Source organism: Pinus tabuliformis, chromosome 2_2 (assembly GCF_031772625.1).
Source record: "Pinus tabuliformis cultivar Carrire ecotype Pingquan chromosome 2_2, CPIR1, whole genome shotgun sequence".
Taxonomy (NCBI): Eukaryota; Viridiplantae; Streptophyta; class Pinopsida; order Pinales; family Pinaceae; genus Pinus; species Pinus tabuliformis.
In genome coordinates this window covers 566988318-567013728 of record NC_142300.1, presented here as the reverse complement: position 1 = coordinate 567013728, position 25411 = coordinate 566988318, and positions in this window count along the sequence as shown.

Sequence of the window (25411 nt, the reverse complement as noted above, 5' to 3'; positions counted from 1 at the left end):
CCACATGCACGACATGTACATGACACTGCATGTACATACCACCACATGAATGACATGTACACAACACCACCTGCACAAAATGTCACTTGTACCACATGTACACGACACCACATGCTCACAGTGACTACTTGTACAATCATGCACACAACACCATATGTACATAGCACCATATGTACAACATGCACACAATGTCATATGTAGATATCACTACATATATAGCATGTACATAACACCATACACATCACTGCATATCCAAAATGTGCACAACACCGTATATCCATCATGTACATAGAACCGACTATACCCAACACTACATATACAACATTCACACAACATTATTTGTACACACACCATGTATACACAACACCGCATGCGCACAACACCACAGATGCAACATGTACAACATATACGACATATGCACAACAATAGTTTCACACATCCAAACCACACTGTCTCTACCAGGTAACCTTGCTTCTAGTGTCTCTCCACCATCCATGCTTATCCTAGAATGCCACGAACCACATGACTTTCATTCTACTAATGCATCCCTTGGTATAACTTGTCCATAACATAGACATAATATAATCACATAATATAAACTGAAAATCACAACCTTGTAGATGTGTTAGATTACTCTTCCCACTTGATTCCTCATGAACCAGAAATATTTCATGCCATTCACCTGCATAAGAAATCATTCCTCCACACGAACGATCCCTGACAACCCTACCAAGCATTGACATAGATACATAAATACATACATTTTTAATCATTATCATAAAACAATCATCATCCTGTCAGACAACGACATATATATATACATGTATACATATATAAACATCAACATAAACATGATCATAACATAATTACCAAATAAGATAAGGTCTAGGTTAAGACAACTTCCTTATTTATGCACAACATTGAACCACCATTCCCAACTTGGTCAAACCATATTACACCTCAAGTCCATTTACTTTACCTTTTCCGGTTACCCTTATCATGTCTATACTGCCACCATCCATTTACCACAATGAACCCAACTAGTACTACCGATTGTCATAGTCTTACCTTTCGTTGTGCTTACTCATGCAACGAGCTTCATCTGAATCTTACATTACCTTTCGGGTACCACATATCTCTCCCTGAGCTCCATTAACACTCATCTTTCTCAACCAATTCCCAAGACTCAAAACACAAAAGAAAGCCAAGAAACAAACAAGAAGAAAACCATGGAAAACCACAACAATACGACATAATAAACAAAGTGGTATGGCCATACACTAGACATAAACTAAGATGCCAATCAAGCACAATTGAATCACAAAATACCAAAAGAACAAGACTCACAACAGACACCATGACTCAATCCCCGTGGTTCCCATTGATTCCAAAGGAAAGCTCAACCTGCGCCTTCTTCAAGATTTCATGGCAATCTCTTTGCCATGCAATCCCCTGTATCATACTACCATAAACACATAATTGTTAGTGCATAAATAAATATAACAATATACCATTTATCTTACCTTGTTGTGCCAAGCACGTTGCCTTGTAATCGAAAACATCTACGTCATCTCTCAAGGGACTCCAATTCCTTTGAAAAATCCACCTGTATCTAGAGACTAGCTAATATACCTATCAAGTATATGTTGATGAGTCTAGCACATATCCACATAATGTCAAACAAAATCAAGGTTAATAAGACTTCTTGCATGCAAAGCACTCATTCGTTCAGAATTAGGGTTTCCCAAACATAGCCAAGGAATTCTTGCCCAATTCATTTATTTTACCTTTCTACCTTGTTACAGTTGAGTCTTATTATGCGCTATCGCATCACCCAACTATTAGTTATATAAACACATCAACTATTACATTTTCATGCTAATGTCGCACATGTTTCCTGCACTTTCTCACTCATGTCAACCACATGTTCCAATTATCAAGATAATCATACCTATCAATTTGAAATCAACCCTTACAAAAACCAAGAGTCATGGAATAATCCATAGTCAACTCATAGTCATTAGACATAATGCTACAATTGTCACGTACTTACACTCAAGTACATATCAACTGTCTCAATACATATGCGTTAGTACAATCATCTTGAAACAAGATCATTTGAACACATACTCATATGATGAAATTCATAAAACATTCAAACAACTTGCAAACATACCATGTTAAATAAATCAACTAGACGATGCAATAGACACCAAACACTCGAAAACCAAATAAATGACATAATCAAACAATCAAGCACCAAATATACGACATAAGCGAACTCATACCTTAATGTATCTCAGGGGAGGCTATCTTGTCTGCACGATCAATCTAGTTAGCATGATATAACTTCACAACATATCAACTCAAACATAAATAAGATCATGATATCCATAATAGTCACTATCTAACATGTTCACATCATAAGCTCATAAACATTTGTTGTTCATGCATAAAAATCACATATGTACGATCAATCTATATTAGTAAAACACAATGTCACAATAAGTTTACTCATACATGAATGTCGTAACCCTAACCATATGCATAGGCCAATCCAATTTAGCATGATACATATAACATTAAGATCTTAATGTAATAACCCTAATCATCAAGTTACTAGCATATAACAACTACAAGCTATATATCATACTCATCAACAACATATAACCTAATCATCAAGTTATCTAACATAAAAAAAAAACAGAAATGCATACAACCACAAGTTACTATCATTCTTGACTATCTGACACATGTGCTTATGACTATACTAATAAACTATCATCAATCATGTATGTAACCGTAACATCAAAAGACATGTACATAAACCTAATGTATATAACCCTAATGCATATAAAAATCCTTAACTTACATACCTGAATGCCCAACATACACACATGTATGACGATCTTCTCTGACCCCAAAGTCTAATGCTACAACCTCACTATCATGATCTCCATCTTCTGTGCTATCTCAGCCAACAAATTAGCATCATAACAACCAATAGAATCATGATAACCTAAATTGCATACCATGACTTCACAAGGCATGTTTGACCTACATTTCATGCATAACTATAACCAAGACTATGCATGCATAACAACTGAATATAGACATATAACACATGAGTACGAAACCATATACACATCATTCTGGCTAGAGTCCAGTCATCAATGCACGACCATACCAACTACACAAACCATGACCTCATGCATGACAACAACAACCACATCACGTGCACTTAATAACATGTGAACACTGACATGCATAACAAATGCATATACAACCATAAACTCATGACGATGCGTCGTAACAAAAACATCATCAACCTTCACATGACAACATCACTACAACCATGATCAGCACCATGCAAATGAAACAAGAACACGCACTACAAACATAAGAAACACACATGCAATCGAAATTAATGCATGACCAACACACAACCCATCCAGTCCAAGGGGTGAACCTTGCTCTAATACTACTCTGTAACACCCTCCTCCCTTATCTACCCAATTAACCAACTAGTGAGGGCAAACATGTGATGAGAGGCCACTATGATATGATTCAACCTCCTAAGTCATGTTAAGGAAGTGGAACTAATGAAAACACACCATATAGACTTTCAACATCAGCTGCGGGACCCTCAAGAACCAATCCAATACTTTAGACAACTTTCCCTTGGGTCCCACTAAGCCTTTGGATAACTTAAGCCTCAATCGCTCTCATGCTATAAGCATGGCAACGTCCAGAAACCCAAATTATCTCTCATAGGGTCGCATGCTAGCATCAAGAGACATTTAATCAATGTTATGCCATCGTCCCCGATATTTGAGCCACTTTTTTAGGCCCAGAGCCGAGGTCACTATCCAGAATTGAACCATCTCTTTAGAATAGTAAAATAACATGGAAATGATAGTACTAAATAAAATACTTGTTTAAGACCTTCACTGGACCCCTACTAGCCATGATAGGCATTTCGTCAAGCATATCACTAATATAAAATCTACAGGTGTAAATAACATGTCTGAGCATAGGTTTTGGCTTAGGATGGGCTAACCCAGGTTCGATTCTTTACTCCACACTAAAAAAACCCTCAATCACTGGCCCTTTTGGAAACTACCTGTAAGCAAGTCGCAGTCTCACCTGAATTGACTATGGGAGGTTGTAGAAACAGGTTTCTACATCCTTCAGGGATACTGCGATGTGGTAAATTTGTATTTTCTTATGATTTAACACTTATAAACTACTTCTCATTCATGAACTACTTCACACTTATATATTACTTCACAGACTTACATTCATCCCTTAAACATATCATAAACACTCATAAACTTCTCAGTACTGAAATAATGTGCAGATAATAAGCAAATCAACACATGAAGACACATATTTTATTGTTGTTCATCCTAATGTCAGACTACGTCCAAAATAACTATTGCTTATAATAGAGAATTTGGCACAACAAACAATTCTTCACCTACACACACAACTACATGTTGTCTGCGCAGTAAGCTGTAGACCTAGGCTTTTGCGCACTCAGCTGCGAAGCCTTGCCCCTTTCTACGAAGTACAGATCACAAAAATACAAACATAGGTTTTGATCCAATTCATGCCTTCCTTCTTTATTATTAATCCCTATATATACTATTACATTGAGGGATTACATCACTACATTACCATGGACCCAATACCATGGTTTCCAAAATACAAGGGACTATGGTCCAAAACCATTCAACTTTTACAATATTATATGCTTTTACAAAAGGGTAGGGGCTTCGCTGCAAAGCCCTTAAGCCCCTATACTGCGCGATGAGTTTTTTTGTGTGGTCCTCATTGTTCTCCACTGCTCTACAGCGCGATCGACTTCGTATTCCGCATCATCCTTTCTACTACGCACTCTATTGACAAAATTTAGATTTCTTGCCAAAAATATGGCCATGTTGGGTTGCGCCCAATAGGTCCCCAACACTCACATGTGACTTGTCCTGAGTCACTCAGCTACTTTGCCTCTGATCTTGTCTGCAATGTTGTTGTATGTCTTGTTGAATTGTTGCAGAATCTCTACTAGTTTCTTTTCCTCATTGCACACTTCTTCTAATAATGCTTCTGTGACATGTTCTACAACCTTCTTTGCCAATTCTATCTCCCTTTGTCGAAGCTGCTAAAGCTTCTCATCCACTGCCTATGATAGTTGGAGGGCCTCATCCTACCAAGGCTGAGTCCTTTCTATCAAACTTTTCTCCTCCTTCTTCAACTCTTTGATTTTCTTTTGTAGCTCCTTTGACTCATTAATTTTTGCGAGCCTCTGTGAGATTGGAAAAGTCTTCGTAGCTACCTGACTCTCCTCCAATTGATGCGGATTTTTCTTCATTTCCTCCTGCAGTTTCTGAACATTTGGATCTTCCTAAACTGAAGTCTAAATTTTCATGCTCTCATCCAATAATTTTCCACAGTATGCCAATATTCCGGAGATGTTGGCCATCCCTGTCTTTAAGTCAATATCCCTCTGGTCTTTTACCTCATGTGGTGTAGTTGACTGCAACTTCATTTGCAGCTCATTGATCTACATCTCATACTTGAATTGCAATGTGACAATTTTATCCTTCTGCTCCTTTACTGCAAGGTCAAGATTCGTGACCTTGTCTCCTGCTGGCTCTTCTTCGCAAACATCAAGGTCTAGAATTCCCTTACATGTTGTTTCCACCACATCCTTGAGCTTTTAATACTCTTTTTCTATCTACTCTTTTTCTTGTATTGCCTGCTCAAGCTTCTACCACAACACAGCCTGTTCCTTTTCCACCTGTATATTAAGTCGTGATGTCTATTGTTCCCTTAGCTTTATTTCTTCTATAATTTCCTTGTGCAACTTGTGTAGTCTTGGCAGCAGCATTACTGTGATGTTCGTGTTGATATGTATCCACTCCTTAGCCTGCTACTGGATTTCTGTTGATTCAAATTATAGAACCCTTGTAGGTATCAGTGTGAGCCTCATTGCAAGGGTAGGTTCTATCGGCCTTCCTTCTGTAACCCTTTCCTCTATTTGTGCAGGTTGTCTAACTAATAATGCCAAAATATTTAACTCCACAATCCTCTCCTACACACTTGTGATAAGCTCACCATAACGATATTCCACCCTATTCTAGGATTCCATTGTTATCTCCTGAACCTTGTCTCCAATTTGATCTAGGTCACCCTCAGTGAGAACCATTGGTGTGATTTCTTTTGTTTTATCCGCCTTATGATTATTTTTGCTCTTAATGGTAGCTTCGCCTTAGATCTTTCTTTTCTTCATGGTAGTTTTCTTTGTTTCTACCTTTTCTGTCTCCTTAGTCGCATCCTCGCCTCCTTGAGGGTCCTCCTCATGGTGTTCTTCGTCATGGTGTTCTTCTTCCTCTTCTTCCTGCTCCTTGTCTTTTCCATTGGCTTCACCATGTTGCGAAGTGTCCAAATCTTCTTCTTTTGTAGCGTTGTCTCCTGCTTCCTCCAACGGAGTCATCAATTATGTGTCCCATGTTTGTACTAATTGTACAAGATCATCCTCTCTGACCATATATGGCAATCCATGCCATTTCTTCTTCGTGTCTTTGCACGCTTGTATGTACAATTTATGAAAATCTTCCTTGAACCTCGCCGTAGAGCTATACTGTTTGTGCAAACTTGGCGAAATGCGTGGATGTTGGTTTAATAACATGTGTAGATCCATATGATATAATATGAAAAATATTTTATTCTCCTGTGCTCACGATGCTTGAGTGGTATGCCACAACGAAGCATACCTCGTGGCCTCACATACATCTGAAGGCATCAAAGGGAATTGTGTGTCCTTCGACTCTTTCCACGCTAACATAACAATGATCAAGATTAACCAGGCGTAGTAGAAAGATGTACCCTTCTCCTGGACCTCACGGTAGTCGTCTAGGAATTCCTTGCATAAGTATCCAACCTACTTATACTGGACTCCATTTGCGCATTGTACAACTAAAGACACCACCGACGCAGGAACTTCATTTGTGCGACACTTCCTCATAATCTTGCCAGCCACAATGTGTGTTGTGAAGTGGACTACTTGGTCACCGATCGAGTTTATGTCATATCCCCTTTTTCCTTTGATCAACTTGTACTTCTTCTTCATATTGTCCGCCAAAGTGTGATCCTGATCCTTTCCCACGAACTCCTCCGTGGGGTTCCACCCTTGGTATGGTAATATTGTGATCCTCCAGATCAACATTTGGTCTATGGGGATCTTATTCCCCATCCACAGGTGTCCATCATGTATTAATACCAATAATTGTCACACACACGTTGTGTTTGTTGAACTTCTGTCGAAGTGCAGCACATTCAACATATTGAGCAGTCCTAACTGTGCCAACCCATTCGCCCACTGTTGTGGCTCCAATCTCGTCACTTCGCTTTCTGGGTAATGAACCTTCTTCAAGTACTGGTCCGGTGTCAACTGATTGTACTTCTTCCAGTCAATAAAATCATAATATGTAAATTTGAGCTGCGGAATTTTCCCTAAAATCTCTCCTAAAAACGACACAGCTTCTGGAAATAATGGTGTAAATGTCCCATACTTCGCGTCTTTGGAATCCTTTACTGGTTTGGAACTTGGCTTCCTCGGCAAGATGTATGAGGGCAGAGGTGAGATGAACACTATGCCACCTTCCTCTGCCTGTATTTCCTCCACTTCTTCTTCACCAATATTGACCTGCTCAGGTTGCTTCTGAGGTTTCACAGGTTTGGCAGGCTTCTTGTCTTGCTTTTTCTTGGTTCTTTCTTCCTTGGTTTGCTTCTTCCTTGGTGATTTCTATTGTTTTTGTGGTGATGGTGTTGCTACTATGGGTGATGCTACTACGGGTGTTTCAACTACTGGCACAAACATATTAGAAGTTTCCATGACTCCAAACAATCCCTTCTTACGAAAATTCCGCACAATCGCCTCCCAAGATCATTCAGATGACATACACAACAAAGTCTCGTGCAACGTCTTTGCACTATTAATCACTTGAGCCCTTGATTTAGCAAAGTTCTTAATCTGAGTGGGAGTTGGCTATTTATAACAATTCCGACCTTCGAACCTCATCATTAGATTTTATTTTGTCGCAATTTTTTTCAGATTTCATCATTAAATGCATATATATCCTTAAATTCTTCCAATCTATCATCTTAAATGCAACTTTATGTGTGTATTTTCCCTTTTAACGATCATATTTCTACTTTTCGGTGAACTTTGACATGTTCCCTATTGTAGCGCACCTCTGAAATTCAACATATTCCCGACTGTAGCAAAGTAATTTTTTCATCGAAGCTCTCTCTATAGTGTAGTCTATAGTCCAGTGCCCACTTTCAACTGCATGTGATAGTACGACTTTCCTTCTTTCTTCTTTAGGGTGAAGTTGTAGGGGCAGGGTTGTCCTTGTACAACTTCAACCTACTGCCATTTAATTTTCCCTGGATTAATTCTCCATTTAACTTCGCTAACTGCACTATGCCTCCATCAATAATATACTTAATAGCATATGGGCCTAACCAATGTGTTTTGAATTTCCCTGGAAATTTCACAAACTTACTGTCATAGAGGAGAATAGGATCTCCTACCTGAAACTTCTTTTTCTTAATGTGCCTATCATACCAAGCATGTTCTCTCGCTTTTTTTACTTGTTGATGAAATCCTGCTATAAACATGTCTTCTTCCAGAGCAAGTAATTGCAACATCCTTTCTTCCATTATGTCGAGGTCTACCATATTTTTAAAAGTTGCAATTCTTAGGCTAGGTACAATGTATTCCATGGGCATCATAACTTCTTGCCCATAAACCAACCTAAACGGTGTCTGGCCTATCAACTTTTTGTATGTAATCCTATAACCCCATAATACTGTTGGAATCCTAAGATCACATTCATCAATGTTTACATTACATACCTTGGTCAGTGCATTCTCCAAAATTCTATTGAATGCTTCCACATTTCCATTCACTTGAAGATGATAAGGAGTGCTCTTTTGGTGGTAAACTTGAAATTGCTCAGCTAATGCTTCAATGGTCTTATTCAAGAAATGTGACCCTTGGTCACTTATGAATATCTTTGGAAACCCAAATCTGGATAGTATGTAAAAGATGAATTTCGTAGCAGTTTCTACGCTGCAATACTTCACTGGTTGTGCTTCATCCCACCTTGTCAAATAATCAGTCGCAGTGATTATATACCTCGCACCAGTCCTTTTTCCTGGTGGATTGATAGGTCCAACAAAATCAATAGCCCATTTATCAAAATCCTGCAATGTTACTTGTGGCACTAGTGGCATTTCATCTCTTCTTGAAGGTTTTCTTGTTCTTTGGCAGACATCACAAGCTCGACAGTACTCCTTTGCATCTTTGTATAGTGTAGGCCACCATAATCCTGCTCTTAAAATTTTTGGCATGGTAGTTTTCCTTGCATAATGTCCACCAACTATGCCACTATGAGCTTCTGTTAAAATTATATGTCTTTCGTGCTCAAGAACATACCTGCACAGTATTTCATCTGGTCCCATCTTATACAAATGTCTTGCTATTAGTGAAAAATATGTTGCCTTAACCACCAATTCTTTCTTCTGCTGCATAGTGTATTCTGAAGGGGCCATCCCTGTGGTTAAGAATTGAATAATATCAGTGAAGTGATCATCCACTACTCTGATCACAAACAGCTACACATTAGGAAGATTATCCTCTATATTCGTTGGTTCTTCTCCTATTTCCAACCTTGACAAATGATCAGGTCCAACATTTAGTCTTCCTAGCTTAACAACAACTTCAAAGTCATACTCCTGAAATAATAATAGCCATCTACAAATTTTTCCTCCTAAAACAAGCTTATTGACCAAATACTTTAGTGCAAAGTGATCTGTAAACATCTTGAAATGTGATCCCAACAAATAATGTCTAAACTTCTGTAAAGCATATACCATAGCTAGTCCTTCCCTTTCTATAGTTGTATAGTTCTTCTCTACTTTAGACAATTTCCTACTTGCAAAAGCTATAGGGTGATCGATTTCTCCTGCACCAGGTTGTGCCAATACCACTCCTAAAGATATGCATGAAGCATCCACATGAACATGAAATTCCTTATTCCAATATGGGAATACCAGTATAAGAGAAGTTACCATATTTTCTTTTAGTGTGTCGAGGCTCTTTTGACATTCTTCATTCCATAGGAATGTTACATCTTTCTTTAGTAGTTTTTTCCATAGGCGCAATGATCTGTGCATATCCTTTGATAAATTTTCTATAATATCTTGTATGTCCCAATGTGGTGCGAAGCTGTCTCACTGTCTTTGGTGGAGGTAAATTCATAATAATAGAAATCTTCACAGGATCCACCATCAATCCTTGCTTGCAAACAATATTTCCTAGCAATATACCAAAAGGTACACATAATATGCACTTTTTGATATTCAGAGAAATTTGATACTACCTGCATGTGTTGAGCATCAGTCTTAAGCTCGCAACATGTTTCTTCAATAACCCAAATATTTTCCAATCATCGAAGTATACTTCTAAGAACTTGTGAATATATTCTTTGAAAGATGCAACCACCACTCTTGAAAATATGGCAGGGGCATTCTTCAGTCCAAAAGGCATCATTGTATACTAATATGAACCCCATTCTGTAGCGAAGGTGGTATTGTGTTGATCCTCTAGTGCAATTCCCATATGATGGTATCTTGAAAATCCATCCGCAAATGAATAGGCTTATTGACCTCTTAGACTATTCAATACTTCATCAGTGAAAGGAGTAGGGAATGGGTCATGTAGACATGCATCGTTTAACATCCTTAAGTCAACACAAATCCTAATTTCTTCTTATGTTTTATTTTCTTGTACCACCATAGGGCTTACCCACTTTGATTCTTCCACAGGTTCAATGATTCCAGTTGCTATCATTTTGTCAAGTTATCTCTTCACTTTTTCTTTGTACTTTGGATTCGGTGTATAAGGCCTTTGCTTAACTAGCTTCACATCAGGCTTTAAAGGAATCTTCATAACTCCTAAATATTCTACTATGCCCTTCATATCTGAAAACTTAGAGGGAAAAAACTCTTGGTATTCATGTAGAAGATTTGTCACTTTGTTGATTGTTTCTTCATCCCAATAATCTCCTATCGTTGCAAACTGCGACTTCTCTTTTGATCCTATATTCACCTTCTTTGTCTTCAATGGCTTTATTATATCAAAGCATTTCTAACTCAGGTCCATTCACTTCACGGAAGCCTTGAGATTCTGCTATGTCAATATTGCGAGGGTATTTATCTTATCCAGCAGTGATGTTGTAGCATTCCAGTATGTTTTGTAGATGCACAACCCAATTAGGCTACCAAGTGAGTGGAATTTCATTCTCAAAAATCTTCTTTTTAACTATCTGAAGGGTTGAATCTATATATGGACAATCATCTTCAAAGCCAAATGTCAATATAAACCCATTAACCATCTCTGCCCAATTCTTAGTACCATGTCGAAGTTCTGTTTCTAGGTTCCAGTTTTGAGGAATTGTCTCCAATGTATGGATGAACCCATGCACACATTCTTCTCGTGGAATCTCCTTCCATGTTTTCATGCAAAGCTGGATGTTCTCTCTAGGATCATCTTGACCATCATATTTATCTTCCAACTCTGTTTCTACTTGACCAAACCTTATCCATGTCAACCTTTGAAATTCTTGTCAAATTCCTATATTCTTCTTATGTGTACCCCACCATCTAGCAGGAGTAGCTCTTAAGGCTATATCCAGAGCTAACAATCTTTGACACTCTGGTACCTATTATTCATGTTCTTCAATAAAAGTATTTATATCACCCAGACCATCATAAAAAGGTAAGCCACATCCCTCAGTTGTCATACAACGAACTGCTTTAGTGACTCTTGCACATCGCCTTGTAGACACTTCATGTAACCTGTTTTGCCAATTTTCCAATTCTTCTTCTGAATCTAAAGTACATGAACTATCATGCTCCCAACTCAACTTGCCTTCAGTAGGGTTAACACAGTCTTGTTCTTTTTCTGTCATCTGATAGATGTTATCTATATTAGTTGCATTGTACTCCTCTTTAACTAGTTCAGTATACCTTGCTCCTTTTGATGGATCCAAGGGAACAATCACTCTCATATTGTTGCTTTCAAATATCATTTTCCTCTTATTTAAGTTGATTATAGCCATGTTGGAAAATGCCCAATCCAGTCCAAGTAATGTAGGATAAGGGTTACTGTCATCCACAATTTCTATTACTTCAAAATCAGTAGTAGTGTGCACCCCTTCAATGTCCACTATAATGCCTGATAATCTTCCTAGAGGAACAATCTTTTTTTGATTTTCCATTCTTAGTTGAATAGGTGACCATTGCAACTTCGGTTTACCCATTAACTCCCATGTTTGCTTTGTGAGGACATTAGCTTCAGATCCTAGATCTAAAATAACTTGGTCCATGTCATATTATCCTATTTATGCACTAAGCCTCATTTCCTTTCCAGTTCTCTTATGTCTATGTAAATTGTTAACTTTGCGCATCTCACTCCACGGTACTTCTTTATATGCACAAGAATTTATCAATTATTGAAGTCTTTTTACAGTTCTTTAATCTTGCAACAATTTCATACAAGTTTGAAGAAAAGATTTTAAAGTATATACCTTATATGATGCATCATGTTCTTGTATTTTCAGAGCTTGGCCTTGTGTCGAAGATGATACACCACAAATATTCTTCTCATTTTGCTGTGTGCTAGATGTCAAAGCTCCTACATCCATAAAGATTCGCTTCACTTCCATAAAGACTTCTTTTTCCTTTTGAATATCAAACACGAGGTATTTTTCACTAGTCTTTTTAACCCATGCATGCTCAATTTATTTCTTTCCATCTTCTTTATCATTTCCAGTCGTTGCTCTACTTCTCGTAACAATACTTATGCAAGGTTCATCAATTCTTCTTTCAGCAATCATCATCTGAATGTTTTTTGTCAGTTGCTGGTTCCTTTTTTCTTGCATCTTTGCTATAAGTATAGGACAATCTTCAATTACATTATCAAAATCTTTGCAATACTTACATGTCATGGTAAGATTCTGACAATCTCTTGCAAAATGACCTGCTTGGACGCAGTTATAACAGACAATCTGTCCTCATCCTCGACCAACTCAACCACTTCGACTAGCACCTCGGCCTCAAACTTGATAACCACCTTGACCATTGTATTGTCCATGTTCTTCATGTCCATTTTATTCGTCTTCCATTCTATAGGCAACAGTACTATGCTCCATCATCAATTCATAAGCTCGACAGTTATTCTCATCATATCCTACTGATTTGCATAATTTGCAATATAGGTTTCTTGAAGTCTGGACATACTTCTACAATAGGTAGCAAACTTTTGAGCGATGTTCACCTCTAGTTTTACATATCTCACACCATGGGCTAGATCCAACGTTCAAAAGGTTTGGTGCTCCAGTAACCATGTAGTTTCTAAAGAGAGGGCATTGTTCTTTAGAATGGCCTCATGCTTTACACTTTGTACACCACACTTCCTCTCTTACTTCCTTACTTTTCTTCATATCTTGTATCTGCAAAGTCAAATTTGTCAGCTAATTATGGATTTGTTGCATACCCGCATTGGTATACCCTATTGGCAAAGCTTCTAATTTCATCGCAAGTTTTAAATCTTCGGCTTGAGTTTCTATCTTTTGTTGTGACAAAGGAAATCTTATATCTGGAAGTAGTGCAACTACAAACCTTTCTTTATGTTGTTGCGAAGCTATTTCAAAGCTTACCTGATCCAATAATATCTTAAATCTTTGATCAAATTCCTAAACAGACTCAGTACGTTTTGTTTGATTTCTTTTAATTCTATGATACACTAGGGCTCAAACTTCGACTTCTTAACTTCTTTTACCATTGATGTTTTAATGTTTGCAAATGATCTGATCCGATTGCTCGAGTACTTCACGTACCACATCAACATTCTATCTCGAAATATCATGACAAGTTTCACTTTCTTTACATTTTCGTCATAGACCTACTTCATTGTCCGTACTGCGTCACATAAGAACCAGAACTGCTTTGGTTCCTCTGATCGAGTCCCTTTAAATATAGGTAGCTTAATACCATCGACCATAGTTCTTCTCCAAGGGGTAGGGGGAGGGGGTGGGGGAAGGGTATTCGTAAGGGAGGGGGATGAGGGGTAGGGGGCCGGGGAAACCCAATGCACCCTGATTACTACTTGATTCTAGCTTCGGCGAACTTTCAGGCTGGAAGGGTGAATACTGCGGAGTTACTTCAAGGTTCTCATGGTTATTTTCTTCACTTTTAGACTCACTTAAAAGAGGGTTATATTCAGTTTCTATAAAAGCCTTTGTATCTTGGCCATGAGATCTCTTCCTAGTGTTTATTCTATATCTTTTTCCACTTCCCATTGTTCCAGTTTATCCTTCGGATCTTCTCCCAAACTTAAGTAACTAATAATCTGACTGCATTTGTAAAATTCCCTTTTCACACAAAAGAATCTTAATCCAAAGTTTTAGAGATCTCAAGAAATTACCCCATAGTCCTTTGAATTTTTTTCATTTTGCTTCACTATAGGAAACAATCGAGTCTACCGCGAACTCAGTAATGAATCCTCCCAAGATGTTATCAATCCAAAAATCAATAGATCTTGAGATCCTATTGTCGGTGTTCTTGAGTCACTATATCAGTTCAGGAGTCCACTCCTTAGGTTCGTCTCCTTTAAAATAGTCCTTTCTCTCAATCAACCTTGATATCCACTCGTATAGCTCCACATGGAACGAACCGAAGAAGATTTCGTATTTATCTTCAAAAATATAATTTTCCAAACACCTTTCAGTTGACAGACGAGGGCTTCTATTTCTTTGTTCTACAAATTCTCGTTCCTTCTGTTCTACCCAATCTTGAATTTCTTTCTTCAACGGATGCCACATAAACAAATCCCAGTGCCGGCAACAAAACCATTTGTTATCTTAGGATGGGCTGACCCAGGTTCGATTCTTTACTGCGCACCAACAAAACCCTCAATCACTAACCCTTTCGGCAACGACCTGCAAGCAAGTCGCAGTCTCACTCGAAGTGACTATCGGAGGTTGCAAAACCAGGTTTCTGTAACCTTGAGGGATATTGTGATGTGGTAAATTTGTATTTTCTTATGCTTTAACATAGTAACTAATTCCCATCCATGAACTACTTCGCACTTATATATTACTTTGCAAACTTACATTCATAAATTAAACATATCATAAACATCCATAAACTTCTCAGTACTGAAATAACGTGTCGATAATAAGAAAATCAACACATGAAGACACAGATTTTATCATGGTTCATCCTAATGTGGGACTACATCCACAAGAACTGTTGCTTATAATAGAGAATTTGGTACAACAAACAATTATTCACCTAAGCACACAGCCGCAAGTTGTCTACACACTAAGCTACAGACCCAGGCCTCCGCGCACTCAACTCTGGAACCTTTCCCCTTTCTATTAAGTGCAAATCACAAAAATACAACCATAAACATACATTTTGATCCAATTCATGCATTCCTTCTTTAGTATTCATCCCTATATATATCATTACATTGAGGGATTACATCACTACATTACCATGGACCAAATACCATGGTTTCCAAAATACAAGGGACTATGGTCCAAAACTATTCAACTTTTACAATATTATATTCTTTTACAAAAGGGGAGGGGCTTCGCTGCGAAGCCCTATACTGTGTGGTGAGTTTGCTATGTGGTCCTCGTTGTGCTCTGCTGCTCTGCTGCATGGTCCACTTCGCACAATGCAACATCCTTTCTACTGCGCGCTCTACCCACAAAATTCAAATTTCTTGCCCAAAATATGGCCAAGTTGGGTTGCGCCCAAAAATAGGGGTCTCATACTTATTTGAGATTCAACATGAAGCATTGATGCCTCAACACATTAACTACCATTCCACCCATTGGACCATATATACAGTATTCATCTATTTACAATTAAAAACATGATGAGAGCCATACATAATTGTTGTCATAAAACTTATACATAACCAACATAATAGGGATAGAAATATCAATGAAATCAAAGCCATATAATCCAATATAATGATCATATAAATAAAAGTAGAAATAACCTCTTATTGATGATGCAAAATCCAACACGGGATGGGACTTCAACGCTCCACCCAACTGTAGAATGGTTGAGCCAAATCTCTCTTCATCCATTCATCCTCGTGCCATATTCCAAGCATGAATGTAGGATCTCATAGAACACATCAATCAAAACTCATCTACGGTTTCCAAAGGCCATCCACCTCAATCCATCAAACAGTGATTCCATCTCACGGTCAGACATCACAAAATCATCATCAGATCTGTCTCTATCCCAGCCATTCAGGGCTCCAAAGCATTTTTTCCAACCAAGGCTCCAGGATTAGTAACTCAACCCACAGCTGTCACCGGTCTCCAGAGCATTTGTCCAACCAAGGATCCAGGACTAGTAATTCAACCCACCAAGGGCTCTAGAGCGTTTTTCCAACCAAGGATACGAGATTAGTAACTCAACCCAATTTGTGACAGGGCTCCAAAGCATTTTTCCAACCAACGCTTTAGGAACTAGTAACTCAACCCAAGCTAAGGAAACATGAGAACCAACCAAAAACACAACAAGGAAATAAACCCACAAACTCCATGGCTATCTAGGAAATGGCAAGGCTAGCCAATCCATTGTCAATCCAAGAAATCATCATGCCAATGACAGATCGTGACCAAGAATCCACATGCATATGCCATGCATGCCGAAACTAGTGAAGAAATCATACATGAAACTCGATACCTGCAAGAAAATCTGATGTAGCTACTAATCCTGATGTCTTCTTATGCTTTCCTCCTCTTCCTTTTCCTTCTTGCTCCAACAATCCAAGTATGCCACACCCACCAAGAGTGCTCCAAGAAAACTCTAAGTCTCCAAGAGTATGAGAGAGAGAGAGAGAGAATAATGAGAGAGCTCCAAAACTGAATTGACCAAGTCTGAGCCGAAAGCTTCCACTGACTAAGATCTTGCAAACTGATCCTCATAAGCCTTTTTATTAACGAGGCCTCTATTTTCTTCATTTTAAATTATTTTCCTTCATTTTCCTCCTCACATGCAACCTGTGTTTCTCCCAAATTCCTTTATTTTCATAAATAAATATGCCAAAATGCATTTTTTCCTTTTGAAAGCCTTTGGCATTGCCTTTTCCAATTTACTTTAGCCATAATAAACCGAACCAACACCCACTAGTATGTTACCCCCACCATTCAACTTGGAATACGTGTTCCATCATCCGTGGTATTTATATATGTTTATATGGAATTTTCACCAGGGTTGTTACAATCATGCCCTAAAATATGAAAGGTTCAATCAATCCCCTTTTCCATGTTTTTTGAAATGATTGTCTATTTTTCTCTCCTACCACCTGGTTATCTCATGATATAACAACATCTATATGTACATGGATCTTCTACACAATGTTCTAGATGAGTGCAACCAACAATGAGACCACCGTTGTAATGTAATGGATTAAAGTAGAGTCCAATTACCGATAATATAGTATAATGAAAGAACCATAATACAATTTATTTATCTACATAAGTATATACAAATGGATGGAGAGAGAATAAGTAACAATAGATCCAAACAATTGGTAACCTTTATAGATCCTTGATAACTCTATAAGTACAATGATGAAATGATTCATATTTATACTCTTAGATAGATGGGAGTGTTACATAGTATTTTGTCACACCTCCTGCACTTCCCTATGACATACCCTAAAGTGCCCAAAACATGACCATTATGTAGTGTAATCATTCATATATGCAGCTCAGATCCTTCCTAAGACATTGATTGGAAAATACCTTGAGCTTTCCCTGAAAGAAATAGCTTTAAAACCTTAATTTGAGAATCATCGTGCTTATGAGGCTAAAAATAGTGATGATCGCCTATTGCACTGTACTTGACCCGTGATGACATCACTCTGTTCACTTGTATACCCGTGATGATCCCAAAAAGACACTTTTCCCAAAGAGGATGAGAAGCTTCGTGATCTAGAAGCTTCCAGAGTAGCGAGCTGGAGGTTTTTTGGCATAGATGAGGTCGAATTATCCCAACTTGGCCTCTTGGTCTTATCCTTATGTGCTACCTCCTTGAGATGAGGGCCTAATCCTATCTTTGGAGAGCTCCTAACTCCCTTTCCCAGCCTATATATTCATCCTCTCCCATTCCCAAAGGTTGGTCTATCTCTATTTGCACCCTTATGCTAAGATTGTGCCTATATGATACTCATTTGGCTTGGAGAAGGAGTGCTTGGAGAGTTTAAATTGGACTTGGATATTCATTCAAGGAGAGCCTATCAACATCAAGGCTTGGTTGTATGCTTCCCTTTATTTTCTAATAATATATAACTGCTGGTTCATTTTCCCTAAATGTGTATCCTCATGTATCATTTAACTTAACATTCCTTGATCAATTAAGTAGGTTTCTTTTGAATATGCTATTTGTATTTGCATGCCTTGTTGTGTCTTGATCTCTTGTGTAGGTGCATAAACGCTGAGAGCAACAGGAACAAGCCCGTGACGCAAGAGATTCAAAGTCTTCAACAAAGGAGATCGAAATAACATCAGAACGAGGTAGGTCATCATCTTTGTTTCTCTTTTCAATTATAACTTAGGAAAGTGTCTGGTAGATTGTCACTTCGGTTGCTAGACCCACTCATTGGGCTAGAGGGATCGTCTATGTCTGCAGAGAGGATTTAGCTAGACAACAAGGAGGTAGTTAACACTTTTTTCTCTACCTTTGTTGCCACCACACCAATAAGTTAATCAACATGATTTCTAGTTGACTTTTTTAACTTAGTTGACTAGCTAATTAAAGCTCCCACAACACCTTTGAAAGAAACCTTTCAACATAACATTCAAGGAAGAACCACATTCTATCATAAGCACAATACCCATGAAATACCTAACCTTCCATTTATGTTCCCTTACTATTTATTATACATGTATACATTCATTTTACATTCATATTTTCACTTATTTTGATGTATTACTATAATATATGATGATACTTAGAAGTTCTTGGAAGCCTCTCAACTCAACCTCTCCCCCAACCTCAAATTCTTGCTTTAGCCTAATGCAACTACATAGTAATAATTATGGTCCACAACATGCTTAGCCATTGTATTTAATGGTATTTGTCTATGAAACCAAGACGTTTCTAATGCTTTTCTCCTACCCAGTAATTATCCTATATATCCTATTTTTACCCCATTCCTTCTTCAATGACTCCAAGGCAATAATTGGCTTGTCTTATGACTTACTTATCTCACACTTTCATAACATTCACATCAAGGTTGGGTCTTTTATTAATGTGAGCATCGTACTTATTCTCGACTTACCTATCATTTCTCTATCCTCTAACCTTTGATGTCATAACCTAGGAGTTTGTTTTGCATTCTTATAAGTTTAAGGGGTCCAATCATTTCATTCATTCATTTTCAATCATTTTAACATTGCTTTCTATATTTCATCTTCATATATCAATTTCTTGAATGGTTTTTCTTATATCAATGTAGTGAGAACCTCAAAATCAATAATATTTGCAAGTTTATGTGCTCAATCAAATGCTCATTATTTGTGTCCTAAACATTCCCAATAAAAATGATCAAATAACTTGTTACACTCTTAATATTTAGTTAAAATATGCTCAACGGTTGAAATATTCAGTCAAAAATATCTAAATGCCTTTAAATTTAGGTTTTTTCCTTCAATTTTCTATATAAAAATGTAATACTCATTCTATCTCTATTATTTATCAATATATTTGTGCTACTTGTATACCCCTTCTTTTCATTAATTAACCTTACATATTTTATCTAAATAATTTGCAATATTTTTATCATCATCTCTTTAATGAATTTTTGACAATGCATTGAATAATACATTGAAATTTATGTTTAAAATTCTATGAAAAAATATTTATAGTTCAATATTCTAAAAGGCCATATATACACCTTGTAACTTTACTTATTAATTGAACTTTATTGGTACAACATTTTCACTATTAATATTATTTTCTCATATTTTAAAAAAATTAAAAAACAAACTAAAGTCAATTATTGTCCCTGCTGCCCCGAAAGACTAAGCATTTAGTTTGCAGCTGATTTGATATTAATTTATTCAAATATACTAAATATTTTATGGTTCCTTACAAATATAACTTTAAAATCTATTTTTTTTGTGATTTATTTTATTCATATTTATCTATGATATTATTGGCTATTTATTTCAACATATTATTATTCAATGCCTAGTTTAACGAACCATAATTCAATGGTTAAAATTATTTTTCTCTCATATAATTGTTTTACAGTGATTTCACTATCATAGAATTCTGAGACCAATACTGAAGCCAGAGGATTGCACATATATTTAATTATTAATTTGGTCCCATCATCGCCTTTATGAAAACGCGTAGTTGGTGTGATGAAAACGCGTAGTTGGTGTGGTGTGGGCTATACAACTATACGCGGTTTTGAAGAGTGACACCAATATTAACTACACTAACGCGTTAATTTGTTTATTAATAGAGTGGGGTCAGTGTCGTGAGACGTTTGTGAAGAATTCGCAATCCCACCTCCTTTTGCTAAGAATTTAAGACTACATAACAATCCTGATGATTATTAAAGGTCATGATGATTGGCTTGTTTGAACTTCCATTGCACCTTAGTCTTTGCCGACATATGACAAATGACTTGCACTGAACTTAAAAAAACATATTTTAACACAAATTATCTTAACAGTGAAAGTTTTAGTACTACCTAAGCTATTAGGTAATTCGTTCAAAGTCAATTTGCTTTGGCATCTTATTGGTTTACGTCGTTTATAATTCAATAGTGTGTGAACTAAATAATGGTAACGTATTACAATTTTTTTGTATTCATTAAAGGTTTTTTAAATATTATAACATTCAAAATCCAAAAAAAAAGTTGTCGTGAATACAGTTTCTTTAAAATATTAATATTAAAATGTATTTCTCTACAACTAAATATTTTGTTAATACGTAGATTAGGAAATATTAAATGTATACGCCATATTAAATGTGTTAATGATTCCAAGAAAATGATTATAAGATGAGAAGCTTAAAACATATCTGAAATACAATGTGTATTTTTCGGTGATGTTTCTGGATTTTTCTTGTTACACTAAATTTTTATTTCAAGTCAGAGACCTTTTTGCAGATGAAGCTCCTGATTTTTCACATTAAACTCATTAGAAGCGACGCAGTTAGAGTTAATTTCTTCCCGGCTACCGACTAAAAATTTAAAGAACCAATATTCTGCGCTTTAAACTGAAAATTTTGAAAATGATTGTAAAACCTGCAAATAGGCGTCGGAAATCTGGCACATATTACTGTTATTAATTTCATATATTATTGTTATTAATTATGCAAGTACACATCTGATCTGGGCAATTTGGTCGATCTGCCAGACATCTTAATGGTAACAAATATATTATTGTTATTAATTATGCAAGTACACATCTGATTTGGGCAATTTGGTCGATCTGCCAGATATCTTAATGGTAACAACTATTAATTCAAATGAGTTTAAAAAAAAAAAAAAAAAAATCATAGAATTACCTACTATCATATGCCAATTTGTGCTCTACAGTCTGGAAGTTGTTATTTTGTGCAAACCCGTGTTAATTTTATTTACGCTATCCGCTGTCATTTTCTGCTCTGGACTTTGCAATCGAACCTGTCTTAATTTCATTTCTGCTTTCCACTGTCATTTTTTGCTCTAGAATAGCCACAGGCTGTTCAGGCAACTGTAGTTGTTCAAGTAGTGCGCCAGCGGTTGTTCAAGCCACTGTAACTGTTCCAGTAGTAAGCCAGAGGTTGTTCAAACGACTAACTGTTCCAATAGTGCGCCAGAGCTTGTTCAAGCATCGTAGGTTTGAAACAATTGTATTGTTGGATCTGATTTCAAGTAATTCTCAATAACTAAAAATCACGCTTTAAATTTGTTGGGATGGGGTCCCTAGGCAGAAAGGAATTAATTAGTGGTTTTTTTGTAACAAAATTTGTAAAAAATGTAAAGTTTCAGTTTTGAGATTCACCCATGCTCTGCATTGTATGAAAATCTCTCTAAATAGTTGTCTTAGCGAAAGGGAGAGGTAACTAAATGGAACGAAGATAGAGCATTGGGTTGATTGAAGAGTCTTGCGAAGAGGCTAAGGCAGGAAGGCTCTGGTTCCTACACTTAGGTAGAGAAAGGGAGGCTCCACAGCTGGTGGAGGCCTAGGGAGAGTCTATAGCTGAGTGTGCGGACCCCTGCAGTGGTGTGCACAGGGAAGTTTGAGTCTGTAATCCATGAATTGAATATCAATAAAGAAAAGTATCTGAAGAATTATTGAGTATTTTTGTTTATATCTGTTTATGTTATATATCGCTGATAAATGACTTGTTTTATGAAATATTGATTGAATGTTGCGTGATTATTTTGAATCAGTCTTAATAATGTATGCAATGCATGTTTAAACACTTTCGCGAAGTCTCTGGTGATTTCTCTTATGTTTACTGACAATTTAAGTAGATCTGCGTGAACATCAATTTAGGATTGCTTTCTGATGCGCATAAGTAAGTAGATCGATTTTTAAAGGTCCGCAAGCACTGATCGTGGACGTTCACAAAGGTCTGAAGGCCGTTTTAACAGAGTTACAGTGACGAGCCCTATGAATCTGTTGATCTGCACAGAGACAGATCTAAGATGTTGGAAGACATCACACAAGTTTCTAGATGCAGAAACTTGGTTCTTGCATCCCCCCATACTGCTTCGCATGATACTACAGCCTGGGCTACGTAGGTTGTTGTCCAAAGGGCCAGTGGTGTAGGGTTTTGTTGGTTGGTGCAACTAACTCTGAACCTAGGTCAAGACCCCCTAAGCCAACAAATAGTTCCGTTGTTGGGACCAGAATCTGCTTCAAAGAGATGTGTGATGTCGCATCATTGAAATCCAACTAAGAAAGAAATTGAAAATTGGCTGGATCAGAAAATTCACCAGTTCGCGGCGCAAGAAAAAAGGAATCCACGCCTCTCAAAGGAAGATTTGTTGAACATATCTGTATACAGAGATACATGAGATCTTCTTCTACACCTTCTCCATTGAACTATATGAATGGTTAGCTAAATTAACAGACAGTCAAGGAAGGTGGAAGCTCGATAGTGATGTAGTGTGGACTCCAAACTTAGTGCGATGACTAGAAGCCTCTAAAAAAATATCATGCGCGCTGTCAATCATTGGCCCGATTGAATTTTAGGAGGATTTGTTACAGAATTTGCAGTTGATACCTCAGTGAGCGATAGCGAAGCAAAGCGACAATTTTTCAAAGAATCGCAAGGTAAGTATTTAAGATTATTGAATATTTGGATTAAAATGTTGTTATGTGAAAAAGGGTGCTTCCATTATCTTGATGTTTGGAGCTACGCGAAGTGGAAGAATCTTTAGAAATCGCGAAGGATCAGGACCAGAGTATAGTCCATTGATTGAACCTCCTTCAAGTGACGATTAAGGGGCGGGACAGACTACGCCGCGAAGCACTATTCAGCTAATCACTCAGGGGATTCCTAGAACAAATCATCCTTACACTCCACCTCCACTGCATACACCTTCCCCCACACCTCCACCTCCACCATTCAACATGGCGAACGTAATGAAGATGTCAATCTTCAAGGTCATAGGAAACGAAGATCCAGAGAAGTTCTAGTTTGTTGCGAATGTCGTATAGACAATGCAACATATCACCGATAATAATATAAAGAAGGCACAGTTGGTTACCGCTTTGCAGGATCGCGTGCTAACCTGGTACATTAAGTATTGCGCTGATAATCCTCTTGCAATGCTAGCAGAGACTAAGATGGCTTTGAACAAAGAATTTAGTAAGCCTAAGTCTGACTCACAGTCAGTGATTGAATTCAAAGAGATCATGATGAAGGTGGAAGAGACACCTTGGGACTTTGATCAGAGGTTGAAGTGCCAGATCAGATAGGCTAACATGTACATCTCGGATAACTAGCATCGCGACTTGTTTATTGTGTCGCTTCTACCCCATTTGAGAATCACTCTGTCACAGCAGAAGATAGATACATAGGTAGAAGCCTTGGAGATCGTAATGAGGCTACATGCATCACCTATTCAAGATACGAACCTAGGAGTATAGTAGATCCACTCACAATTAGCAAGCTTATACCTAGAATTTGCAAGAGAAGAAAATGCAGCCTCAACAGCCGATGCAGAATTTACAAATGATGAGGGTTGAGCCCCACAAAGAAGATCAAAGAATTAATATTGTGTTGAGAAGTGGAATGACGACTGGCACTGATAAAGGTAAACAACCTGAAGAAGAGGGATGGGTCCGCAAAGCGCCAGAGAAAGAAGTCGACTTTGATTTGGATCATGCTAAGGAAACATTTATGGAAGCCAAGAAGAGCTTTGCTGAGGCCTCCACCTCAGGAAGCCAGGACAAGATGCAAGAAATCAACGCGCCTGTAGAGGTTGATCCTTTTGTATTCACTATGTTTTTAGAAACTTGCATGAAGCTGTTGCACGATAGCAAGGTTGCAGAAGACCTACAACAATTAATAAATAAGTGCGCCAACAAAGAGAAAGCCCCTGATGGACACCGCGTGGTCAGAAATATTGGCAAGCATAAGGCACGAAAAGGGCAAGAGATAAGGCTAACAGCGCAGATAGGTGATTATGAAATGAATCAGGTCATCTTGGATCTCGGGTCCGATGCAAATGTTTTACTGAAATAGACATGGAAAAGGATGGGGAGACCTGCGCTGCAGTGGTCTCCAATTCAACTCATAATGGCGAACCAGTAGAAAATCATCCTCATGAGATGATTATATGGAGAAACAGTGGACATTGAAGGTGCGAGTACGATGACAAACTTTGAAGTTATAGAAATTGTCGATGACTAATCCATATCCTGCACTTTTGGGAATTGATGGGGCTATTGATATAAATGGGGTCATTAATTTGAAGAAGAGGACAATGTCGTTTGAAAGAAAGTCGCTTTGAGTTATAGTGCCACTGGATCTGGCAGAAGGGGTGTGATATACTGAACCAGTCTGCTATTATGAAGAAAGTGATGATGAACTGGATCAAATTTACAATATAACAACATGAGATTAGGACTGGATCAATCCAACGACAGATGGGCAGATTTCATGGGACTGGGAGAGTTCCTGCACCTCTGATTTAGACAAGGAGTTAGAGCATTAGCAGAATTTCTTACATGAAGTTTCTACATTGCGATGCAATATTATGAAGAAGGCGTTCCACTATGTT